The sequence below is a fragment of the Molothrus ater genome, chromosome 5, assembly GCF_012460135.2.
Source record: "Molothrus ater isolate BHLD 08-10-18 breed brown headed cowbird chromosome 5, BPBGC_Mater_1.1, whole genome shotgun sequence".
Lineage (NCBI taxonomy): Eukaryota > Metazoa > Chordata > Aves > Passeriformes > Icteridae > Molothrus > Molothrus ater.
Window position 1 is genome coordinate 42,786,047 of NC_050482.2, and position 22,692 is coordinate 42,808,738.

General features: G+C 38.8%; 1 long non-coding RNA gene across 1 annotated transcript in view; it reads left to right on the top strand.

Moving 5' to 3' along the window:
• The first annotated feature begins 1,001 nt into the window (after positions 1–1,001).
• LOC118698451 (uncharacterized) overlaps positions 1,002–22,692 on the top strand; it is a 142,230-nt gene continuing 120,539 nt past the window's right edge. The window contains exon 1 of the long non-coding RNA XR_004981883.2: positions 1,002–1,324. This is a non-coding gene — a long non-coding RNA (uncharacterized LOC118698451). The remainder of the gene's footprint in view (positions 1,325–22,692) is intronic.

Genomic DNA, 22,692 nt, shown 5'->3' on the forward strand with positions numbered 1-22,692 from the left:
TCACTGAGTTCTCTGATTTAAGGCATCAGATTATTTACTTATTTACTTATTTACTTATTTACTTATTTACTTATTTACTTATTTACTTATTTACTTATTTACTTATTTATTAATTTATTTCAGAATCTCTTAAAAATGCATGTTCAGGATGTAATCCAGCAAATCCATACTGGGTGAGAAAAGCATAGTAGTTCATTGGTCTACTCTATGGGAATTATTATTGAACAGAATTTGCAAGCCTAGAGTCTTAAATTTGAAACATCTCTGTGGGCATGACAATGTCCAATTGCAGTTGTCCAAGGAGAGAGAGTTCAGTGAGGTGGGCCTATGTCAAACATTCAGCACCTTGAATCTCAGTAAGATTTGAATCTTTTTACACTTTCTGTCTTGTATTTTACTCCTCCATCTGCAGTTTTGAATATTCAAGCACAAGCTGAGAGAGGGAGTACATTATTTTGGGCTACTGGTATTTAGTTTGAAGTTGTCAGTCAGCCTACAGTCAGTGTACAGTGAAGAATAAACACTGCCACAATCTGAAAAAAAACACTCATTACTGTTGATACAAAATTAATTTATACAAAATAATCCCAAATTAAATGTTAATAGTTCTCAGATTGTTTATTAAATTTTGGTTCATGTTGACTTCCTCACAGGGTTCTGCAGTAGTGTAACCAGAATTACACGTGGTGCTTCAGTAAAAATTACTTCCTAAAAAATCACTTTTCTGACAGTTTCCTCAAGGTCAGTAGCAATTTGCCTGCAGTGAATTTAAAAAATGCAATTTTGTTTTGCTTTGTATGAATCCTTCACACAATTGGATTTAGCCTTAACACTCCAAAGCTGCTACTCATATGAAACAGGAACATCTGCACATGCTCAGTCCCTTGTCAACAAAATAAACTCAACCTTCAGAAACTGCTCAAAGAAAACTGTAAAACTTCACACATATCCAGTAGCTCTTACGGTATCATCAGCTCTGGAAGAAATAGAAGAAAATTTATAGATTACTTCTAAATAAATTAAAATTTCCCAAAGAACATGAGATATGAAGATGCTTATACAAAAACTTAGGAATTAAATTTTCAAAGCAGTGTCATTGTCAAGTTGTGGAGAATTGGGAAGCATATTGCCTTCTCTATTTGAACAAGGGAAGGTGATTTTTCAGAAAGTTAGATGTCACAGTGACTTCAGCTAAGCTGATGGTTGAAGTTTGGCCTGAGGATTGTTGGTCTGGTGCCATGTTGATGTGGTGGCCACCTGTTTGATTGGTTTTTTGGCACTGTGATGGAATTGCTTATAAGAAGCCATGCTGAACTGTAGAGAGGTAAGTGGAATGCTTTAAAACTGGAAAATACTAGATTATCGAGATAGAAAAAAATCCATAAAAAGCATTTCTTTTGAGAAAAGGGTTTGCTAAGAGGGCAACTCATATCCAGTGTGAAATTTCTACTCAGAAAGAGAAGAGGTAAATACAGAACTCTATAAATACAAACATCTGTAAATACAGATGCCTCTCAGGGTGCTGTAATATCTCTTTCAGCTGGCTGCTGTTCTGAGGAGTCCTGAGTCTTGAAGAACACCATACACTGGGTATTTTCTGGCTTGTTCTTTAAAGCTAGCTGGATTATATTTTTTATGCTAATTTAGGAGAAAACAATAATGAAAGTATTTTTTCCCCCCAGTTCTTAATGGTTGTTGATACTGCTGTTCATTAGTTCTCTGGTTTGTACCTGCTTAAAATTATGATTCAAGCAGTTTTTAAAAGATAATTAACATATATTTGTTTGATAAGTTTGTTAGCTGTATGTGACACAGAACATTCTTATGCATCTGTTTGAATATGTAATATTTCTTCTTTCAAATATAAGATTAATTTTGCAGTGTTAGTAAAGCAAATTAGTTTACTATAATTAGAGGAAATCAGACAAAGATGTAAGATCAATCTGAAAACTTCAAGCAGGTCTTTTGAGGGCAATGAGTGGTGAACAATGCACAGTCTGATGTTCATCATCCTTATTATGGAAGATAGTACTTCTAGCTAGGCAGTGAACTCTGCCAGAAGCAAACCCCCTGAAACCTAAAACCTATGCAGAAGAGAAGTCATTGCTAAGGAAAAAGGTAGAGGAGCGCTGTCATTACAGGTGTAACTGAGGGGTGGTCTCTTGGTTTATGTTGCCATTGTGTGAAACTGGAAATTCTGCTTTCGGAGATTGTTCCATGAAGGTTAATTTCTTATACAAATCACTTTCTTGTTGAAATGAATTATTATTGGGTATGTGCCCAAGTCAAGATTGAGTTTGGGCAGGTTTAGCCCCCTGCAGAACTTTCTGTGAATGTGTTTTAATAAGAAATCCACTTATTTCTAGTTAGTCAGATTCGTGTTCTTGTCCTACTATCCATAACCAAAACAGCTGAAGAGTGAAATAGCTGTATACTTAATGTCGAGGTTTTACTTTGACTAGCTTGTAAGATTTTAGTTTTTCAGCTTTTCAATATAATTTTAAATGTTGACAAGAGAACCTTTGTGTGGGTTTGATATTAAGGTAGATACATGCTTTTTCTAGTCATCTAACATCAGCTTCAGAAAGCAGTCCTTATGTTTTCACTGAATGTCTTCTGACTTCCAAATTGAACCAACATAACTTGATCCTGCAGAACTGCTTGCTATGTGAATCTTTTGTTGGCTTTACTTTGATACTTTGATATGCATTGAAATCACAGGCACTTTTAGCTCCAAACTGCCATCAACTAAATTATGAATCAGAATAATCATATTAAATCAACAAGGCTCTGTTGATACAAATACAAGAGCACTTTAAATACTGAACACAATCCCTTCACATGACCTTAGAGTTCATCTCACAATTCTTGGTTTACTTTTGTCTTCTGCAGTGTGGTGATTCTAAGCTGCTCTGTTCATTGTCGAACCACTTTGAGCAGCACCCTGCTTCTCAGTACTAAGTTGTGTGAAAGAAATAAATGGATGCAATCCTTTTCAGCCTTGACTCTTGACAGACCTATACTTCAGGGGAAGATCAATGTTTTCTGCATTTCTGAAGTCACTAATCTTTATATAACTTTCTGTACTTTGAAGGAAAGGATCATTCCCATTTCTACTTGCATTTTAAAATTATCTTCTCACTAAGGTTATAGTACTTTACTATTAGGCTTTGACCTGCTAAACAGCCATAAACTGTAAAGTGCAGCTTCAACATTGCTGATAGTAAGAGGTGAAAGATATGTCCATTCCATGTTTGCAAATACAGTCTTATATAAGGCAATGGGAACTGCCTATGCATACTGGATACAGAAATTTGTCCTGAATCAGAATGAATGTATAAAAAAATCTGAGAGTACAGGACTTACAGAAAATGTTGACTCGAATGCAACAATTTACATGTAAGTCAGGAAAGCAGTGACTATTTGCTGTCACCATTTGTTAGTCTATGTGAAATGAGAGAGTAAGTCCTGCCAGTTATGTTTTCTGACTAATCCCATTCCTGCTCAGCTACGGGAGTTGAGAATGTGACTGAATAATGAAATATTTCCCATGCTCAAAATCGAGCTGGTGGTTTAGTACCTTGATGAGTCAGGTGTCATAACAGAAAGCACTATAAGTCTTAAGGCTTGTTGGCATGTCTATAGGTAGGCTCAGCCAAGAGGACAAAAAAGGAAAGGTCTTCTCAGTCCAGGAAGCTTGTTGGCAGCGTAATGTGGGAGCTTACCCTGTCACTGCCTATGCTGTGCTGGAAGATTAATGGTTATTTTATTCTGACTGCCTTCAAGCAGGAAAATGTGTTACAGCTTCTTTAAGAACGGAGAGAAATTTGTGTGTGCATATCTGTACAAATGCTCAATTATATATAAAATGTATGCACACATGTACACGGCACACACATACAGACTCTCATAAGTGGCTCTGCTCCTAAGGGGATTCACAAGAAATAAAGTCTCACCAGTCTTTCTCTGCACCTTACAGCTATCACCTCTCAATGAACATTTTTCCTTTTTTTTTTAAATAATATTTTTTCATCGCAAAGGGAATAAAACTAATTAAGAGATTAAGAGCAGCTAACAACAAATTTGAAGTATTAAGAATTGTAAACCTTGTGTCTAACCAGATGTTTTTCAAGATATTTATCATTATGAATTTTCTTCATGAGAAAGTACTGTACAAAGTACATCTGATAAATTCCTATAGTTAAAAGGAAGTGAAAAATATTTATTTTATGATTTCTAAGGACTAGGTTTTCAATGACTGTTTTATTTTGTTTATATGTCTCAAAGCACACACATAGACAGACAAGAATTTAAAGTTCTTTCCCAGGGTCTTCAAAGCCAAGAGTTTATGCCTACTTTTGAAAGCAGAGGCCTTATTCACAGCTCAGAGGAAGAGTAAACCATAGCACTCTCTGGGAGAAATCAGTTACCATGATTTTGTGGTTGAGCTGGCTAATCACACCCATGAGAAAAGAGGGAGGCTCGTGGTAACAGTTACACATTGTCTGGGTGTTGTGCCCTAGGTAAGGCTTCAGGGGCATCAGCAGACACTGGATCATCCATAGCCAAATGCCTGTAGCCAAACAAGGGGGTAGAATGATCCTTTTGTAATTTTCTTTGCTCTGAACACAATTGAGGACTCATATGCTAGATTCTCATGTCCAGAATGCAGCGCTCACTTGTATTGAAGCATGATTTTCTTCTGGTGCCCCACCACCTGTCACTGCCTGGTTGGTTAGCTGCCAAAGGCCTCCTATAACAGCCTGGAAAGGTGTATTGAAAAACAGAGCTTCATGTTTGTAGGTGTGACACGGCAGAAACTATTGTCGTAAAAAGTCTCACTGCCTAGAGTGGAGCAACCACTGGGCCTTACAGAGAAAATCCTTAGCTGATCTCTAATGGCCACAGAGATTGCAAGTTCACAAGGGTAGTGAATTGCCTTAATGTAAGTAACGCATACCTAAAGCATACACAGAGAGTCAAATGTCACGGTACACCCATTTGATGTGTTTTATGTTATACCTATGGCGACTAATGAGTTACATATTATTATGCCAATAAATGGAATAATAAGTGATGCATTTCGAGGGCTCAACCTAATGATCTTAGAAATCCTTTCCAACTTTAATTATTCTATGTTTCTATTCTGAATTAACTGAAAAATGCATTACTTATGGAATAAGCTAATACTGACAATCATGGTTAGCCTGTTGGGTGTTCAGCTGAGGTACTCAGAAAAATACTAATTCACCGAAATGTGAACAGGCAGACTGTCCTCTCTGAAAATGGAGCAGCTCTGAGATGCTCCACCTTAGGCAGGCAGAAATCTAGATGTCCCAGGAAGTTAGATACTTTGCAGTTCCACTTGTTTTGGGTTTTGTTTTCTTTTTTTCAAATGAGGCACAGGGAGAAGCCAATTTGTAAAACAGACCATTTCTCCTTCAATGTTTCATGAAAAAACCTTCTTGCATGAACTGTACCTGGGATCACCATACAGAATCACTAAGTACATGCCTGGAATCTAATAGCAGAAGGCTGTAAGTTCACTCCAAATTCTCAAGAATTTGAAACAAGCTACTCTACCTTCTCCTCTGTGTTTTTATCTCCTTAATTAACCTTTATGTTGTTTCAAAATATTTAATACCTATCTAAATTTAATTTAACCTACAACAAATAAGACTGTAAGAAAAAGAAACTCATATTTGTACTATTACACTAATAGGCTTAATAACAATAATCCACTAACATCTGCAATCATAAAATAAAAACTTCATTATCATTTCAATACAGTTAATACAAAACCTCAGGTTCGCCAGTACACCAGCTGTGTCCTGGTGCTCAACAACACAAAACAGCAATTCATGCAAAATTACCAGTCTTTGTTACTGACTCTTTTTCCTGGCTCCAGTCCCAAAATATTCCTGCTGTTCAGGTCTTTTGTTTCCTCTCACTGGAAGCCTTTTATTTCTAGGAGAATATAAAAGATCATCTCCAAGAACGACTTCAGTAGCCTTCTTACCTCAATTATCATGCCTCTAGCTCTTTCTTCCTTCCTTCCTCACAGTCAAGAGACAAGTGTTTAGTTAAAGGTCTCTACTGATTTGGACAAAGTGCTTCTTTGTGCAGTGCTGCTGGCATTGCTCTAGACATGCCCATAATATTCCCCAGAACCTCTAATCACCTTGGAAATATAGAGCATTGGGAAAAAAATATTCATTTAACAATTACGTTTTCTGACATTCCCTTAAGGATGGAAAATGCTCAGACGAGCAAATCAACCACTATCTAATGCTTGCCTTTGAATTAGTGTTTAGCTGGAAACTTATGGCCTTAATCATAGGCAAGGCATCAACGTACTGGGCACGGTGCATGGCTTTCTAGGAAAAGTTCCTCAGAAGGAGTTTCTTACTAAAAGACATTCAAAGGCAAAAGACTAAGAGGAGATAGGCTCAGGATTAAATACATTTGTCCTGGATTTGAGCCAGTAATTCCAAACTAGTCCCATTGCATGGGACCTACCAGTTCAGTCACTAGAAGCAGCTTTCCAGCATGCACTGTAAACCTGCCCTAGAGAGGTGACAATGATTGGTGAGCTTGTGGTGCTGAAATATCATTCATGTCCCTCTCAAATAGCTTTTCATCTCTGCCAAGTAGGCAGCCAGAGTAAGGACAGTTTATGTTTCAGACTGCTGGGTTACCCTAGCATTTCCTCTCCATCTCACTCAGTTGGCTGAGGCAATTGTGTGTTTGCAAACTGAGATAATGGGTGTCTTCCTAGCAGTTCTTTTGGGAGGGGAGGAAGGGCAAAGGAAGTAAAAATGTTTGCATGTCAGTTGTCTGCATCTGTTATTCCCCAAAGCCTACTGAGAATGTAAACAGAGGAATGAACTTTTGAGATAATGTCCTATTATGTTGCAGACCACATATCTCAAGCTGCCATTAAGATGAGATTCAGCAGTGGTGGACAACAGAAGAGTCTAAAATAATTATCCAATATGAGAGGATTGGCATCTTTCCTGAAAGCATCCTGCACTGTACCTTGGTAGAAAGAGGACACAAACTGCCTTAGATCAATGCTCTGGCTACTCTGGTTTTATTTTGGGAAGTACAAGAGTTTCCATGCCCCATGGTAATATGAATAACAGTGTCCAAATGAACAATCATTTAAGAACAAAAGTTTCCCAGGTGACAGGATACATGCCTCTTTACACTGATCATTTAATCACTCACTAGGAGGGAGAATAAAGACAGTCCACTGGTGTCTGGAGCACAAGAGTCTGTAAACAGTGTAGTTTTCTCACTAAGTATGTGAAATGACTAGAGATATTTAAAGGTATTTTAATCTCATTGGGAAGCGAATAACACTATGTTTTGAAATTACTTCTAAAATAAGTATCAGAATCGTGTTTGGACAAGTAACATGTCTGTAAAATGGGCAAAACACTTGTGACTTGAACTCATGAAGGGTGGGGAGCCAGATGCTATACTGCAGTCAGCCATTGTTCTGTTAGACAAATCACTTCCTCAGTGTTATCTCCTCCTGTCATTCCCTATCTTGTTTATTTGTATTGCAGACTCCTTACAGCAAGACACATTTCCTAGTGTCTGGGCAATGGCTAATATTTACTCCTTGTTCGTTGTCATGATGTTTTCAGATCTAAAGTGACTCTTATGGATCAGGTTCAAGGGTAAACTGCACAGTGCTTTTAGTGCTGTGGAACAAATTCAGGTGTGTTTGCACTGAAGATGTACTCCAGTCCATATATCACTGGTACTGTGTAAAAATCAAAAGAGTTATAAATTTGGCTTTTAAAGTCCCACTTTTCTAAAAACCCTGAGTGGTTTTTTGTTGCTGTATAGTGATTTTTTTTGTTGCTGTATAGTGAATTTTTCATTTCAGCTAAGTTCATATTTTCAAACCTGCAAAAATTTATCACAATGCCCAGGATTATAAATCCTTAATTATGGGAACTTCTGTTAATTTTTATATTTAAGAAATAAAGTCCGGGAGATGTCCAACCAGCTCTAGACTTGTTATGCATTAAATGTGGGATTTTTCATGTTTTAGATACCTAATTAAAACTTGATCACAAAAGACAATTAATACTGCAACAAAGAATTGCAGAAATGAAAGATTAAAAAAAGTATTTTTCAATTTGATTCAAGAATGTCAGACCAAATAATTTGGTTAACATCTTTATGACTCTTCCATTCGGCTATCATTGCTATGTCTAAAGGTCAATCTCTTTACCCCATAATACAGATTTATTTTGTTTGCATAGCTGATTCAGTCTTTCCTTCCTGAGTCAGATGTAACAATCTCCCTTTGACCTTCTCTGTAGGTGTTGTAGGCAAAATCCTGCACAAGTTGTTAAGAGCAAACATGCACAGACTTTCCACTTTGACTATGGATTCAATAGAAGTAGGAGAAAGAGTCCAGTGACAGCATAGGACTATGGAAGCATCCCACAGGATTGGGATGCTGTCCTGAGCTCTTGGGAAATAAGGATCCTCTTCTAGGAATACAGTGGAGCTAATGCTAATGCATTACTTAGGCAGAGATTAGCACTTTGAAATACCATGTATTTGATAATCTTTATATAGACCAAAGAGACAGCTTGATGGATGACTATTCTGATGTTAGCCTGTCTTAATGACTCTCAACAAACTTGATATTTATCCTCTTTTTTCACAATTTCTATTCTATAATAGTGATAAGACAGTAAGCAGAGTGTTTCCAACCAATGGAAACAGTGGAAATCACTTAGTCTTCATTTATGTTTCAGACTGAGGATCAAAACAATTGCTTAGATATACCATGGCCATTCACTGTCCTGTCTCTTCAGCAAATCACAGGCCGCCTCCAATTTTTAACTGAATGAGGTAATTTTCTTTCAAATGGTACCCATAATTCACCTGATGACCTCAAAATATGAATCTAAGCCTGCTGTTCAAGAAGGATGGGTAGTTCAGCATAATCCAATGGAAACCAAATAGTCTGTCTTTTCTGTGTGATTGGCACTAAGGTTCTGTTATGAGAAACAGAAATTTTAGGTATTATTAGTTTAGGATTTGGGACACCTGAATTCAGTTTCCTGTGATACCTGTCATGTCCCCTAGGATACTGGATGAGTGTAGATCCAGCAAAGGACTTTGTTGCCCTGCAAGGCACCATCCAGACCTACAGACTACACTTTTGTTTATGGTAGTAGTTAGGCTTCCTACGTAGTGACCTGTTATAAATGAGATAGAAAGTAGATTTCCCATTAAGGACAAAGACTTAGGTGCCTGACAGCACTTTAGATCTTTGGTGCCTGAATAAGAGTGGCAGACAAAAACTTCCATTCATTCAGGTAGTGACCAGAGAAAAGTGCCTGCATTTCTGTGAATGAACGGGGCAAATTTCTTTATTCTTTTGTTTTTTCTTTCTGTGTCCTACATAGTACAAATGATAAATCAAACCATAATTTCTTCAGTAGCTGTCATCTTCTCCAAGTTCAGATTTTAAGACAGCATGACTACAATTACTTAACTCTTTGAGAAAGTCTACCTTTTAAGTGTGAAAACCTACCACAAAATTTCCAGAAGACACTTTTTTTCTTCAATTTTCCTCAGCTCTTTAGGTGAAATATCTGGATGAATGTTGTCAGGTATTGTATATTACTGTAATTCTACTGTGTTTCTACACTCATTTATTCATACTGAGAGTCTTGGTAAGTGTATCTGTTCCTACCTTTTGCTTCAGCAAGGCAAGCCTTTTCTTTGTGGTCATGAGTCCGGCAGAATGCAGGAAAAGCTTGAACCATCTCTGTTATAGCTCACTGTGTGCTTGCCAAATCCTACTATGATTCCAAGCAAAAGATCAGTTGCTCTTTCCAGCTTGCTATGTCTTACCTATTTCGTGGATGTGTTGCAGGCTGTTCAGTTTGCAAGTGCCTCTCAAAGCACCTAGTAAACTCAGATTGTTGAAGCACCAGAACAGCCCAAAATGTCTTCCAAAGCATTTCTCTGGTATGGCAATCCATCTTCTTCTGAGTACTGCTGGAGTTTCTTGTGTTCCATTCTGTCATCTCCGACCATGTCCTCCCCATTCTTCTGCCTGAGGGCAGAAGGTGTGGGGAAGGTAAAGAGAAAAAGTTTATCCTATACCTGGTTTGAACAATATATATGTTGTTTACTTCTTGTGGATGTCAACACATTTTTTTTTTTTTAGCACTACCCCTTGATAAGGCAGTTTCAGCATTCAGAGGCATGGGCAAATCACAGTTCTGCAGTGCATATAAATCCCAGCACAGCTGGATATGCAATCTTTAGCTTCCATATTTCTGTAAGTAGCCAATTCCTGGAGCCATCTCACAGAAAGGACATCTTTGTCCCAGGGGCATTCTAGCAAGTAAAACCTGTTACTGTGAGTTCCTGTTCCTGAGCTAAATAAATGCAAAAGCAGTGGATACAGAATAGAAAAGCTGTTCAGGGATTTGATCCAATAGAACCACTCAGAGCCAAGCACTTCTGACCAGTAGTCCTATGCTGTGCATCTTACATGTTAGTCATAAGGATCATCTGGAAATGATATAGATTTTGCAAGCAATATGATATGCTGAAAAAAACTTGCTAGCATCAGTATGTGAAGAACCTGACTTAGCCCTCTAGTCTATTCAAAATTTCTGATTTTGAAATTGTCCTACATGAACAAATGAGTGGATTTCAATGCATATTTACACACAATTGCTTGTACTTCAAAAGGTGTATATATGACATTATTATTTTATGTCACTAGCTATGACTAAGCCTTGATCTTACCATCGGTCTGCACAGTTTTTATTCAAGTCTTTCTTGCTTAGAGATGGACTCTGATTTTTAATAGGCTTATCTATTTTATTTACAATACCAACAAATAGATATAAATATATACGAAGTGCAAAAAAATATTTTTCTGTGGCTGCATAAAGGATTTTTCAAACTGTGGTTCTGAGCAAACAGTGGAAATGGATAGAACAGGGAAAGGAATGTCCATTTTAAAGTGAGCTTGTAAGACTTTGCATGCCCAACACTGACAAAAATATGTTTTTGCATACTGCATGCTTGGTATGCACTAGCTCCTGTCCCAGTTCTAAGGAGGCTACCATGTTTTCTGGATAGTGGCAGTTCTGCAAAAATATGTTACCTTTTTCTTCTAAAATCCTGCATGGACATCAGAATTTTCCACTGCATTTCTGTGACTGAGCTGTACATGAACGGTACTGACAAAAAGCAAATATTAAGCAGGGCATCCATTGGTATTTATGTTAGAATTCATTTGTATTACATTGGAGAAGGCATTGGAAGTCATGGAAGAAAGAGAGAGAAATCCCTTTCAAAAGAGCTCTGTCACAGAGCACACGTATTATCCTGCCTGTGATGTTATTATACCTGTTTTAAGCAACATTAGCAGGCATATTGTGCATCTATGAATACTAAAAAATAGGAAAAAAAGATTATATTAGACACTTATTTGAACTGAGACTAATTTTTGGTCTCTTTTTGCTGCCTTTAAGGAGTCCTTGTTCATGAATATGCTTTGTGGGTAATAGGAAATTTAATTAAAAAATCATTAATTATGTTGCATCTTGCTCTTGCTACCTTTTGTTCAGTCAGGTAGGAATTAAAAGACACAGAGAGGAAGATTCATAATTTTGCTCAGGTATGTTAATCCTGCTTACTGTCAGATACCCACCTGAATTCTCCCTAAGAGTCCAAGGTCTGGTGATTTCTTCAGAACTCTCCCCTTGTAAAAATTTTGCCCACCAAAAGGAGTAGAAAACACATTGCTATGCTCAGTAATTACTCACAGTAAATGAACACAGGTCAACTTTTTGTCAATATTTGTGTTAGGTTTTTGTTACAAACCTTGTCACCTACTGAGCTTATGTAGTGAATTAAATAAAGGGGACCAAAGCATTATCAAGAAGTATTCCCAACCAGAAAATAATCCAACTTTATCATGTTAATGCCTTAGCTCTATTCTGCAGTTTTCATGACACAGTATCTATAAATTTGGGTTGCATGCCCTTCGTCTTTCTAGCCACAACACTCAGATTTATGACAGCGTAGATTTCCCATTGGAACAGATGGTTTACTGCAGCAGAATTTATTAAAGCTTCATTTCCCAGACCCTTTTCTGCAGCACTTTTGCTCATTCCCCTCCCTTTCCCAACGTGACAGAGCATTGTATGTCTCTGACACTGAAATTAGCACAAAGACGTGTGGTTCCCTGCAAATCTGCTCTGCATAAATAATCATTGAGATTGCTGACCTGCTAAGGCTCCTAGCTGGCAATCACACAGCAAAGCCTGTAATTTCTCCTACTTGGTGCTGCTCCACCATTTCCTTATCCTGACTTCTATGCTGTTATGCATCTCCCATGTCTGACATCAGAGAAAATAATCAGCTGTGACTGAGGAACATTATCATTCTATGTCTTATATGTAAGTATCTTGGCTTAGTAAGAAAAGAGATAGGTATCAGAAAAAGGATGTGACTCAACAAAATTAGGCCAAGTTAAAAGTGTTTAGGTTTTCAGGAAGTATTATAATTTCAGTTTTTCCATAAATCAGATTTGTAACAGATGGGTGAAATGTAGGTCAAATGCAGCAGACATCTTCGTAAGCATTTGCTTTAATGGTTTCCTTGATAATTTCTGCCTCCCTTGTCACATGATAAAGGACGGTTCAAATCAGTCCATGCAGACCACTTGCAATAAACAAGGGGTACTGACTGAGAGAGCAATCCTGCAAAATGAAGGGCAGGATTGTGGCATTCACTTTTGCCTCAGGCCAATTTCATCCTGGATGCACACTGGATAAAGCAACAGCATTGCAGGCAGGCAGAATTTGCACCCCTGTTAGTAAGTACTGTGACACATTTTATAAACAAGATTACACACACCGAGGTAAAGTTCTTAAAATCACACGGCACCAAAAGGCCAACCTAGGACAGAGTAGCAGCCTTGGCTTTGAATTTCCCACCTCTTCCCAGCTGAGTACCTGAGATTTACATGTCTGCCTTTGTATTTTGAAAAAAAGCTATATGGGACACATAGCCACCTCCTCAAAACAGTATTTTGTTTATTCTCAGTCATTTCCTTTTAATGGCTCACAGCCCTTTCAGTAAATATATATATGTATATGAGAATTTAAATGATCAGAGTTTTAAATTAGGTATCCCTTGGAGTTGTGAGGGCTCACTGCATAAATCCATCATTGCTCACAGGCATGAGGGATGTAGCTGCTTCTTTGGAGCTTTAAGAGGCTCTGATGCTGATGCTGTGCCTGCTGCACATGCTGCTGGCTCTCATCTCATGACGTACACAGAGCTCCGTGAACACGGCTCTGCCCCTGCAGCTGCTCAGTGCACTGCTGGGCAGAGAGAAAATATACATCTCTGCTACTTATGTGAGTTAGCTTTAAGTGTAAAAATAAACACACACAAAACCATTCAAAATAATCTGTCATGTTACCCTTTCTTCATGAATACCATTCTCTATCACTTGTTTTCCTCACATCTGATATATTTCCCTAAATTAGAGACCATGTTTCTTGTTTTACATCAGTAATTGTGTGCCACCAGGATTTGAATCCACAGGAAAAGGTCAGTTAAACCCAGAAATTATTTTTCTAATTTATTTCTAAATTTGCTTAGTTCTGAGTCTGAGAATACTGAAAATATTCTGAGAATACTGACCAATTGTTTTGAATATTGTCATTTTTTTTATAGACTTCATTTGTTTATGTACTCTACCAAGAGAAGCCAGTCAGTAAAACTCTTGCCTATGTGCTTAATTAAACAGAATTACCATTCACCTTAAAGCTATACTTAAGTACTTCTCTTGCAGGCATCTCTGGGTAGAGCTGCTAATAGGAAATGACAGTTACTGATACAGAAAGATGTACTGATTTCAAAATCCCTGCCTTAGAATACTTTGCAACCTGTATGAAAGCAATTCTTGAACAAGACTCATCTCCATAGGCCAAAGGCAGGTAAGAAATGACATTGTTTCCCTGCTGTACTCTTGGGAGGCACTGCTTTGAAGTGCAAGTCAAACCTGTCATGGGACAGGTGAAGGCCAGGCTGAGTGTCCCTCTGCAAGCCTTGCATTAAGAGGGGTGCAACAGGAAGCCTCTGTTTGGGGCCTAAGGACAACATCCACTGGAACTGAAATCAATCGTAATCTTTCCATGGCACAAATTAGCTTTGGCTATTATCCAATAGGAAAATAAATTGTAGCTCACTGATGGAGTGAGTGGAACTGATCATCTTTGCTGCCAAACTGTCTGCTTAAAAGGAATATGCAAAGTCCCATTTCCCCTCACACAGCAGAAACTTGTTAAGAAGCCACTCTTTTGGTGATACTTCTAAGCTCTCCTCTGGGAACACTCATCCCGTAAATGTCTTTTCGGGCATTTCTGAAGGATAGCTGCCAGTATTTGTTCTGGCTCTGTTTCTGTTCTTCCTTGCTCTCTTCTCCCTTGTTGCACTAAATTCATTTGCTGGTTCTTCTCTAATACATACAGTAATAATAAGAGCAAGAAACAAGGAAGCTGGATAGGGTCATAAAAGCCTTTAATGAAGACGCCACTCTGGTTTCACCAGTAGTTACTCAGAGATGTTTGTAGCCTTCTTATCTTACCCTAAAAAACCTTGCAACTCTCTTTTCATTAAAGAGATTTAATCCAATTTATCACACCTACGTGTTATACGGTCTTCCTTCTGGATCACATAAAATCAGAGAAGTATCTTTTGTCTCTCTTTGGTTTTTGGCAATTGGGTGTACTGGTGAACTGTTGTTGACTGGAAGGGCCATCCATGTAAAAGGCTACACACTCCTCTTCATCACAACTCCAGGCTGAACACTCTTTTGACATTATAAGCAGTTTGGGATACATACTGATCAAATATAAAAATATCTGATAGAAAATTGCCTGTATAGAATAAATATCTCACAGGTTAATTACCTCACTTTTATGAGAAGGGGAAGAATATTGTGACTTGTGACTATGCCTAAGCCCTGAATGATGGGCCATTTAAATATGATGTAAAAACTCTGCAATAAACATATCTTCATGTTGAATGACTCACATTTTGAGGATGGAGGGTAACAGCCATTTTGCTTTTCTCCACCTCCAAGAGGGTTAGAAATTAACTCTTTCTTCTTTTCACATTCTCACTATTGTAGCACACAGTAAAAAAAATAATTCTCGTGCCTCCTTGCTTGGTGTCTCCCTGAAATTATGCATAGTAATGGATTATCGAAGCAGAACTGCTCTTATTGGTAAGGATATTTTTCAAAATGGATCTTTGAAATGGCATGGAAATTGTGCTCTGGCTTTTAAACAGTGCTGATATGGATTTGATAAGGTGCACAGGCAGGGTTGGAACCACAGTTCCCAGAGCTGTGTCTCTTTTCCAGGACACTCGCACCACCAAGAAGGGCAGTGATCTATCCTGTGATACAGCTCCACAGCCACATGGCATGTTACCTCAGCTTCCACCATTTAAAAACAACCCAAATTCAAAAACTAGAGAATAGAAATTAGTCTGACAAAGATGACATTTCTCGGGACTGGCTATCTTCAAAATGCATTCTGTCGATCACAATTTTTGAGTCCTTGATTTCCTTTCTGGGCAAGCAATTTGTGCACATTTTCCTGGGGAGAGAATTTCCCTTTGGAAGGCAGTGAGAGAGATTGGAGAAATGATGAAAAGTTTGCAGAAGCTGGTCAGCTGCCTAATCCTTAGAAAAGTTTCAGGTAAGATGTTTTAGAGAGGGACACCTGCATGTCCATAAACACCCATGCATTCATTTACACATCACACAGAAATGTCAGCCACAATCTAGGCCTCACTGTTCCCTGTAAAGATAGAGTTCATGCCTAAAATATAATAAACTCCACAGCTGATGGCATCTAAAAGGTGGTAGATCTATGTACAGATCGATGATATTCAATTTATACTCTGAAAAACTATTTTTCTGCCTTTATTGGAGTAATGCTTGAATAAAGATTATAAACCAATTTTTAATGACAATGTATACCTTAATATCTTATTTGAGCAACAACAGAGAAGGAGAGGAATAAAGAGACTTTATTTTTTTCTTCAGTCCTTGTTGTACATTTAATCTATTTCCATTATTGTAACTGAAAAGCAGCAGACATTAATAGACAAAATGTTGCTCATGCTGCATTTTATTTCTTTTGTTAGTGAGTGCTACTCACTTCAATTTCAAATCCAATTCAGACTGTAGATTATTAATAAAGTTGACTGATGAAACAAATTCCACCCTTTGTAATCTTAACCTCTGAAAGATTTACTAAATTCTCATGTTCTTCAATCTTATGTGACTAACACAGTCAGAAGAAAATATAAAAATTGCAGCTAGGGCAGATAAGATTTAGATTAAGAGAACCATTACCTCATAACAGCACTAGGAAGAGAATACAAATGTTAAATTGAGTTTGGATGTTGCTCAAAGCAGAATGTAAAGTGGTGGGAAGAGCCTGTGAACCCCCTGCTGCTGGGCGAATCACTTTTCCTAGTGTAGCAGCAGTACTTAGATAATCAAAATAATACACTATACATTTCTATTTCAGTTAATCAGGAATAATTGTGAATAAACTTCCTACAAAATATTTTCCTCCACCGAGCATGGCATTTTGTACAGAAAATTGCCACCCCATGGTTTTCAAAGGGCTTGAGCCATGTGAACATTTTCTGTGAGGGGTTGGGTTTGAAGGGTAGGTGCCTCTGGACAGATGGCCCACCAGATGGGTAAGGATGGGAGCCTGCCACCAGTATCTCATGGCCAAGGGTGGTTCAGGCTGAGCCCTTGACTGTGGATTAGACTGTTATTTGTGGAGCAATGTGCTGGACCAGTTTCCCATCCCATGCAAGTTCTCAGGTCATCAGCAGAACCTCAGGCTCCACCGGCAAAGCTGACCATGTGGTTCGACATCTTCAGATACCAGCCCCAGGTTGTGCTTGAGAGGTGATCCAGTGGCCCTAATCTGCTGAGAAATTTCTCTGTGTAAACCACAAATTGTTCTTCTTTCATACTTCCCTCTCCATCTCTTCTTTCTTCCTCTACTCATCAGGTGCAGAAGGGAGGTTTGTTGGCTGAAGAGAAGGTAAGGAGGGGAGGAATAACACACCTCCCTGTACTTGTTTGATCTTGGAGATGCTGATGCAGAAGGCAGAGCCACGTTGTCTCTGTTCTCATGAAGAATCTGTAGCTAACATTCCTCAGGCGACAAATATTCAACTGGGAGCTTTAGGAAACAGAAACCCCAGGTCTTCTGGGGTCATCACTCAAAGAAGTTAAGAGTAGTAAAAAAATAGAGACAGTGTTCTGGCTCTATTTGCCAAGCTATTTCCTCGTGTTGGTTGTTTTTGCCTGTTGCTGGAAATGCAAAGGGCCCAGAAATGGTTGTGGACATGTTTGTAAATGCTGGTGTCAGCTCTCCTTTCAAGTTCATCCAAAGCTAGAAAGAAGAGTAATCTGAGAATCGATTTTTGCTTCTGTTGAGCTCTGAAATATACGTCAGATTTGAGCTTCAAAGAAACTGCTTATTCACCCACTCAGGATTCCACTTTTTATATTCTCCTTTGCATTTTAACTGCACCCAGTGGACTGTTCTTTCAAGCAGAGAAATCAGACAGCTGAATACCAGCAGCTTTTGTGACATGTGTGCTGTGGTAAACAGCCCTTGTTTCTTCTGTTGCTGCATAAAGCCTGAACTGAGTGCTTTTCTCCAAAAGGAGTTAGTATTATGCTTTCTCAGATTATTTTTTTAAATTGATATATATGATGGTACATAACTGTTGACTAGAAGCTTACAAAAATTCTTCAGTCACAGTGAAAAATCTCAATGATACAGTTGCTCATGTTACAGAGTACCAATCATTACAGAGTTATAAATGATAGCCATTACTTTGGATGATCTGTGGTTCACATTTCCTGAAGATGAAGTGAATGCCTACATTCAATGGCCAATATATCTAAAATGAAGCATAATCTTCAAATATTTACGTTATTCTGAATCTTTGAGAAAAATATGTAGGGCCAGCTGCAGGTCAGAGTCCTGTCTGGAGCAGCACAAAATCATGGAGTTTGCAGTAAAATTGCTCCTTATTCTGAAGAGGAGACCTAATTCTCAGGCAGCAAGCAAGTAACAGAGGTGATTATCCAGTACCTTGTGATTATCATAATACTCGTCTGTCACTGTGATATTGTCAGCCAGCACAGGATCCATTTACTGTGCCACCTTACAGCCATCAGCAAGGAGCACAGTGGATCCCAGCTAAGGCATGTATCAGCATCTATTGTGGCCAAGGAACAAAATGCTTCTCCTACCTGTGGAAATTTATACTAATAAACCAGAGTGCATCACTTGCCTGGAGTGGTAAATCCTTGCTCAGGCAGATTTCTTTCCTGCAGCCAGGCTCAGTAGCAGGGTGACAATGCAGGAGACCATGTGTACAACTTAGATCTGATCTTGTACAAAGCTATCTCCTATTAGATTTATAGCCAGGAGCTGTTGAAACAAGCAGGGCTTATATTTATTTCCTTCAAGTGTTGATGTGAACACACTTCACTCATGAGTCTGTTTGCACAACGTAATTAGGAAGAATGTCAGCTTGCCTGACTGAGTTAAGTTTCACAGCTCTTATGTCCTTAAGACTGCCTCTGCTGCCTCTGCTACTGGAGCAGCAAGAGGAGTTAGCTGAGTGCATAGCTCACTCTCAGGAGCAGGCCAGTGGATGTGGCCATGGATATTCTCCTTTCTGTGCCTTTGTTCTCCAGGTACCCTCGTGCCGTGTTGCCAATTCAGGCCATAAGGAGTTTTGGGGCAGGGATTGTTTCTATTGATATGTAGAGTGACATGGTACACTAGTTTGAAGTCCTCACCAGCTCTGTACATATTACTAAATCAGAATCACTATAGTAACACCAGCATGTCATTTGACCATTAAAATTGTGAAAGTTAATTTATTCAGGCAAATGGCATATTGACAAAGTTATGTTGTCTCCCAGCTCTTCACACTCTGCTGTGCCATATAACTACAGAATATATTAAACAGCATTTAGGCTGAAGGGACCTTGATGATGAACAAGACTTCTATATACTCCTATAATAGAAACTAAGGATATCATCGAGTGGTGACCAAATTATTTTCATCAGCGATAAGGTGTACATTAGTAATTGTTCAGTAGTGCTCTGGATAACAAATATTGCCTTCATGGTCCAAGAGGGTTAAAATCTAGGAGAAAGAAAGAAAGAAAGAAAGAAAGAAAGAAAGAAAGAAAGAAAGAAAGAAAGAAAGAAAGAAAGAAAGAAAGAAAGAAAGAAAGAAAGAAAGAAAGAAAGAAAGAAAGAAAGAAAGAAAGAAAGAAAGAAAGAAAGAAAGAAAGAAAGAAAGAAAGAAAGAAAGAAAGAAAGAAAGAAAGAAAGAAAGAAGAAAATGAGAAAAGAGATAAAGCAAGAGCAGCTCATATTGAACTGCAAATTTTTAGTGCAATAAATTGGAAATCTGGGGGGTGGAGTAGGAAAGAGAGTGACAGGAAAATTTAATATTCTTCCCACCGATAACATGTTTAATTGTAAGCCAGTGCAAAAGCCAGAGCTAAGTCCATCTTGGTGCCGGGTCCGGCTGTCTGTCTCTGCCCCGACACGGGTAGTGTGGTTCTTGGGTGGCACGCGTTTCAAAGGACGAGTCTGGACTCTTCAGCTTTTCGATCTTCAGATTGTTTATTGTTTCTTATCTACAAAATTTTCTGTCTGCCCAACAGAGGTCTGATCTGCAAGGCAGCCACGGGCACTCTGACCACCCACGGGGTGGTCATGTCTTTTTATACTAATATCTACGTACATGATATTTACTTTTATTTTCCAATACTTTTCACCCATGTTGGCAAGTGCACCTTCACCATAAACCAATCCCCAAGTGCCAACATCACCACAGGAGATGGAGACAAGAAGAAGAAAGAAGAAGGACGAGACACGCCCTGATCCCTCCATCTTGTCTCCATAACCCCCCTGTACCAAAAACCTTAAAGTTTATATTTCACCCTATAAATGTGTCCCTTTTACACCCTTCACTCTAAAGTGATTCTCAAGTCCTCAAACTGCTGTCACTTCTGTGGATGGATCAAAATCAAGCCACCAAACACTCTTGGCAACATTCCAGGATTTCCGAGACCCCCAAGGGTTCTCCTGGCATCTCTGGACATCGGGAGCGATGTGCTGAGTTCCCACATCTTGGTGGCATAGAAAGGAGCTAACTTTACCAAGGCTACCTTTTCTTGTTATGCTTCTAGAAAGATAAATTATTCATAAACAATAACTACTTTTCATGGGGTTTTTTTTTTCCATCTAGAAGGTACAGAACTCAACACAAAAAAGTTCTGTTTCAATACAGCTGTTCCATGAACTGTGAAGTAGATTAAAGTAGATTTAAACTAGTTCCAGGTTTTAGCCTGCAAAATAAGACCAGGATAGCTCTTGATCCCCCATCTTACTGAGATAATAGGAAAATAACTTGATTTATAATGAGTCCCTTTGGCCTTGTTTATGTATGGACTTGTGGCAAAAACTTCCGGAGGGAGGCATTCCTACTCTCATTTCTGAAACTTACACCACTTTGTTTTGTAATTTTTATTTTTGGTAATCTCTTTTGTAAACAGTGTCCTGCAGAGACCCAAAGCAGTGAGTCCAATGCAAACAGGACATCAAAACGCATTACATTTAAAAACACATGCTGGTGTATAGTTAAGATTGCAACACTCAGGACTACAGCTTATAACATTATATAGGGCTACACTATACAAACACTTGCAATGAAGAATTTCTCACACAGTTACTATTATTTTTGAGGGAGTTTATGTTTGGGTTTCTCAGCATCTTATCACAGACTTTAATAACCTTTCCTTGAAAAATCCTCCCTCTTCCTTTGCATGTGACAGAGACCACTGTGTAACCAGACCTCAGGGATACCTTTGCTCAGGCAAACTAAAGCAGCCCTTGAAGGCAGCTGGGATTTGCAGGTAGCTCCAGCCTGGGCAGTGCATGCAGCCAGCCTGGAGGGGAGCAGCCCCGCTGCAGAGCCCACCGAGGGGCAGTGAGATCATCACTCAGACCGTGTCTCACCTGAACCACCCCTCCCACCTGCTTGTTGCCCAGCTGCTCCCACACAGGCACTGCACAAAGTGTCACCCAGTGACCCTTTGTGGTCCCCAGTGTCTGTCTCGCTGCTTGTGTCCCCTTCCTGTCCCAGTTGCTGACAGGTAACAGTGGCTGGAGGTAGCAGTGGGAGGACTGGGCAGAGCAGAGTGTAGAAGGCTGATAACTGCACGTGCTTCAATCTAAATTTAGTGGCTTCTATTGAAAAAGTATAACAAATGTAGAAATAGGTAACATTCCCATATTTCGCCCCAATCCTTATATTGAAAGGAAGTCCCATATTAAATTGGAAACCTAGGACCTATTTGGGATTCACTCCAGGTTTACTGAGAGAATTAAATTGGGGGGGTCAGGGCTTAGTTCTGTCTGGTAGAGTAGAAATATGTGAAAAGATTTGGCCCCTGCAGAAGATAGTTTCCAGTCTAATTCACTTCAGTGATTTCCATGTTTGTCTTGCAGCTTGTCCTGCAATGAGATGGAATGCCACACTGTGTGGGAATTCACTGTTTTGTAACTAGCTTTTGCAAAGAGAAAAGACTGCTTTGATAGAGATATCATTCAGTTTAGGCAACATCCAAGTTTTGCCAACATCCAACCTTGGCCTTACAGCCTGCTTAGTTTGCTAATATACTGCAGGAGTGCATCCCAAGTTTCTCAGATGACTTTGATTATTTCCTCATGAATAAATTAATATGATCCTGAAAACTGTGCAGTTTACTCTCTGTGGAGATCCCTGTATTTCTGGTTTGACATAGCCCTCCCCAGCTCCTTTTCATCCATCGAGTTTCTTGCAGTGGAAAGCAACAGCAGTGCAGGCAGTGCTGAGACACAGTGTCCCTACAGCCATGGAGCCACCACATTAAGATAGTTGACAAGGTAGCTTTTAAAAATCTCTTGACACAGCTGAAAAAGAATGTTTGCTCTAAAAACTTGTCCAACCATATCAGTTAAAAAGAGTGACTCACAAAGAACAAACTCCAGTCTCTACGATAGTAGCAGAAATCTGGAATTACTTTCTAAGCACCAAAGTGCATTTACTAAAGGTTTCCACTTGCAGAGGCAGTATCAGCTTTGGGCCCATATCACAAGCCACATTTTAATGATGTTCTAATGAAAATTTGCTCTAGTGTGACTGAAGTGCGTATATGGCTTTTAGTCAGAAGAAATATATATCTGAGGAAATTCTTGACTAACTTTTAGACACTAATAAGGTAGAAGCAGCACTTGTGAATTAAAAACAGTCCTAGAGGCAACCTTTGTACACTACTTGCAGAAAGATTGATTCCTATCATCTTATCAGCCAAAGCATATGACTGCAGAACACACTAAGTGCTGGCAGGCTGTTTCCACTGCTCTGACACAGAAATGACCATCAGATTATCTGCTTGAGTACAGAAGGTCAGCAGTCTTGCTGATATCTTGGAATACAGGGAGGACAAATTCCTTTTTGTTACCAGGTACAAGTTAAATGGAAAAA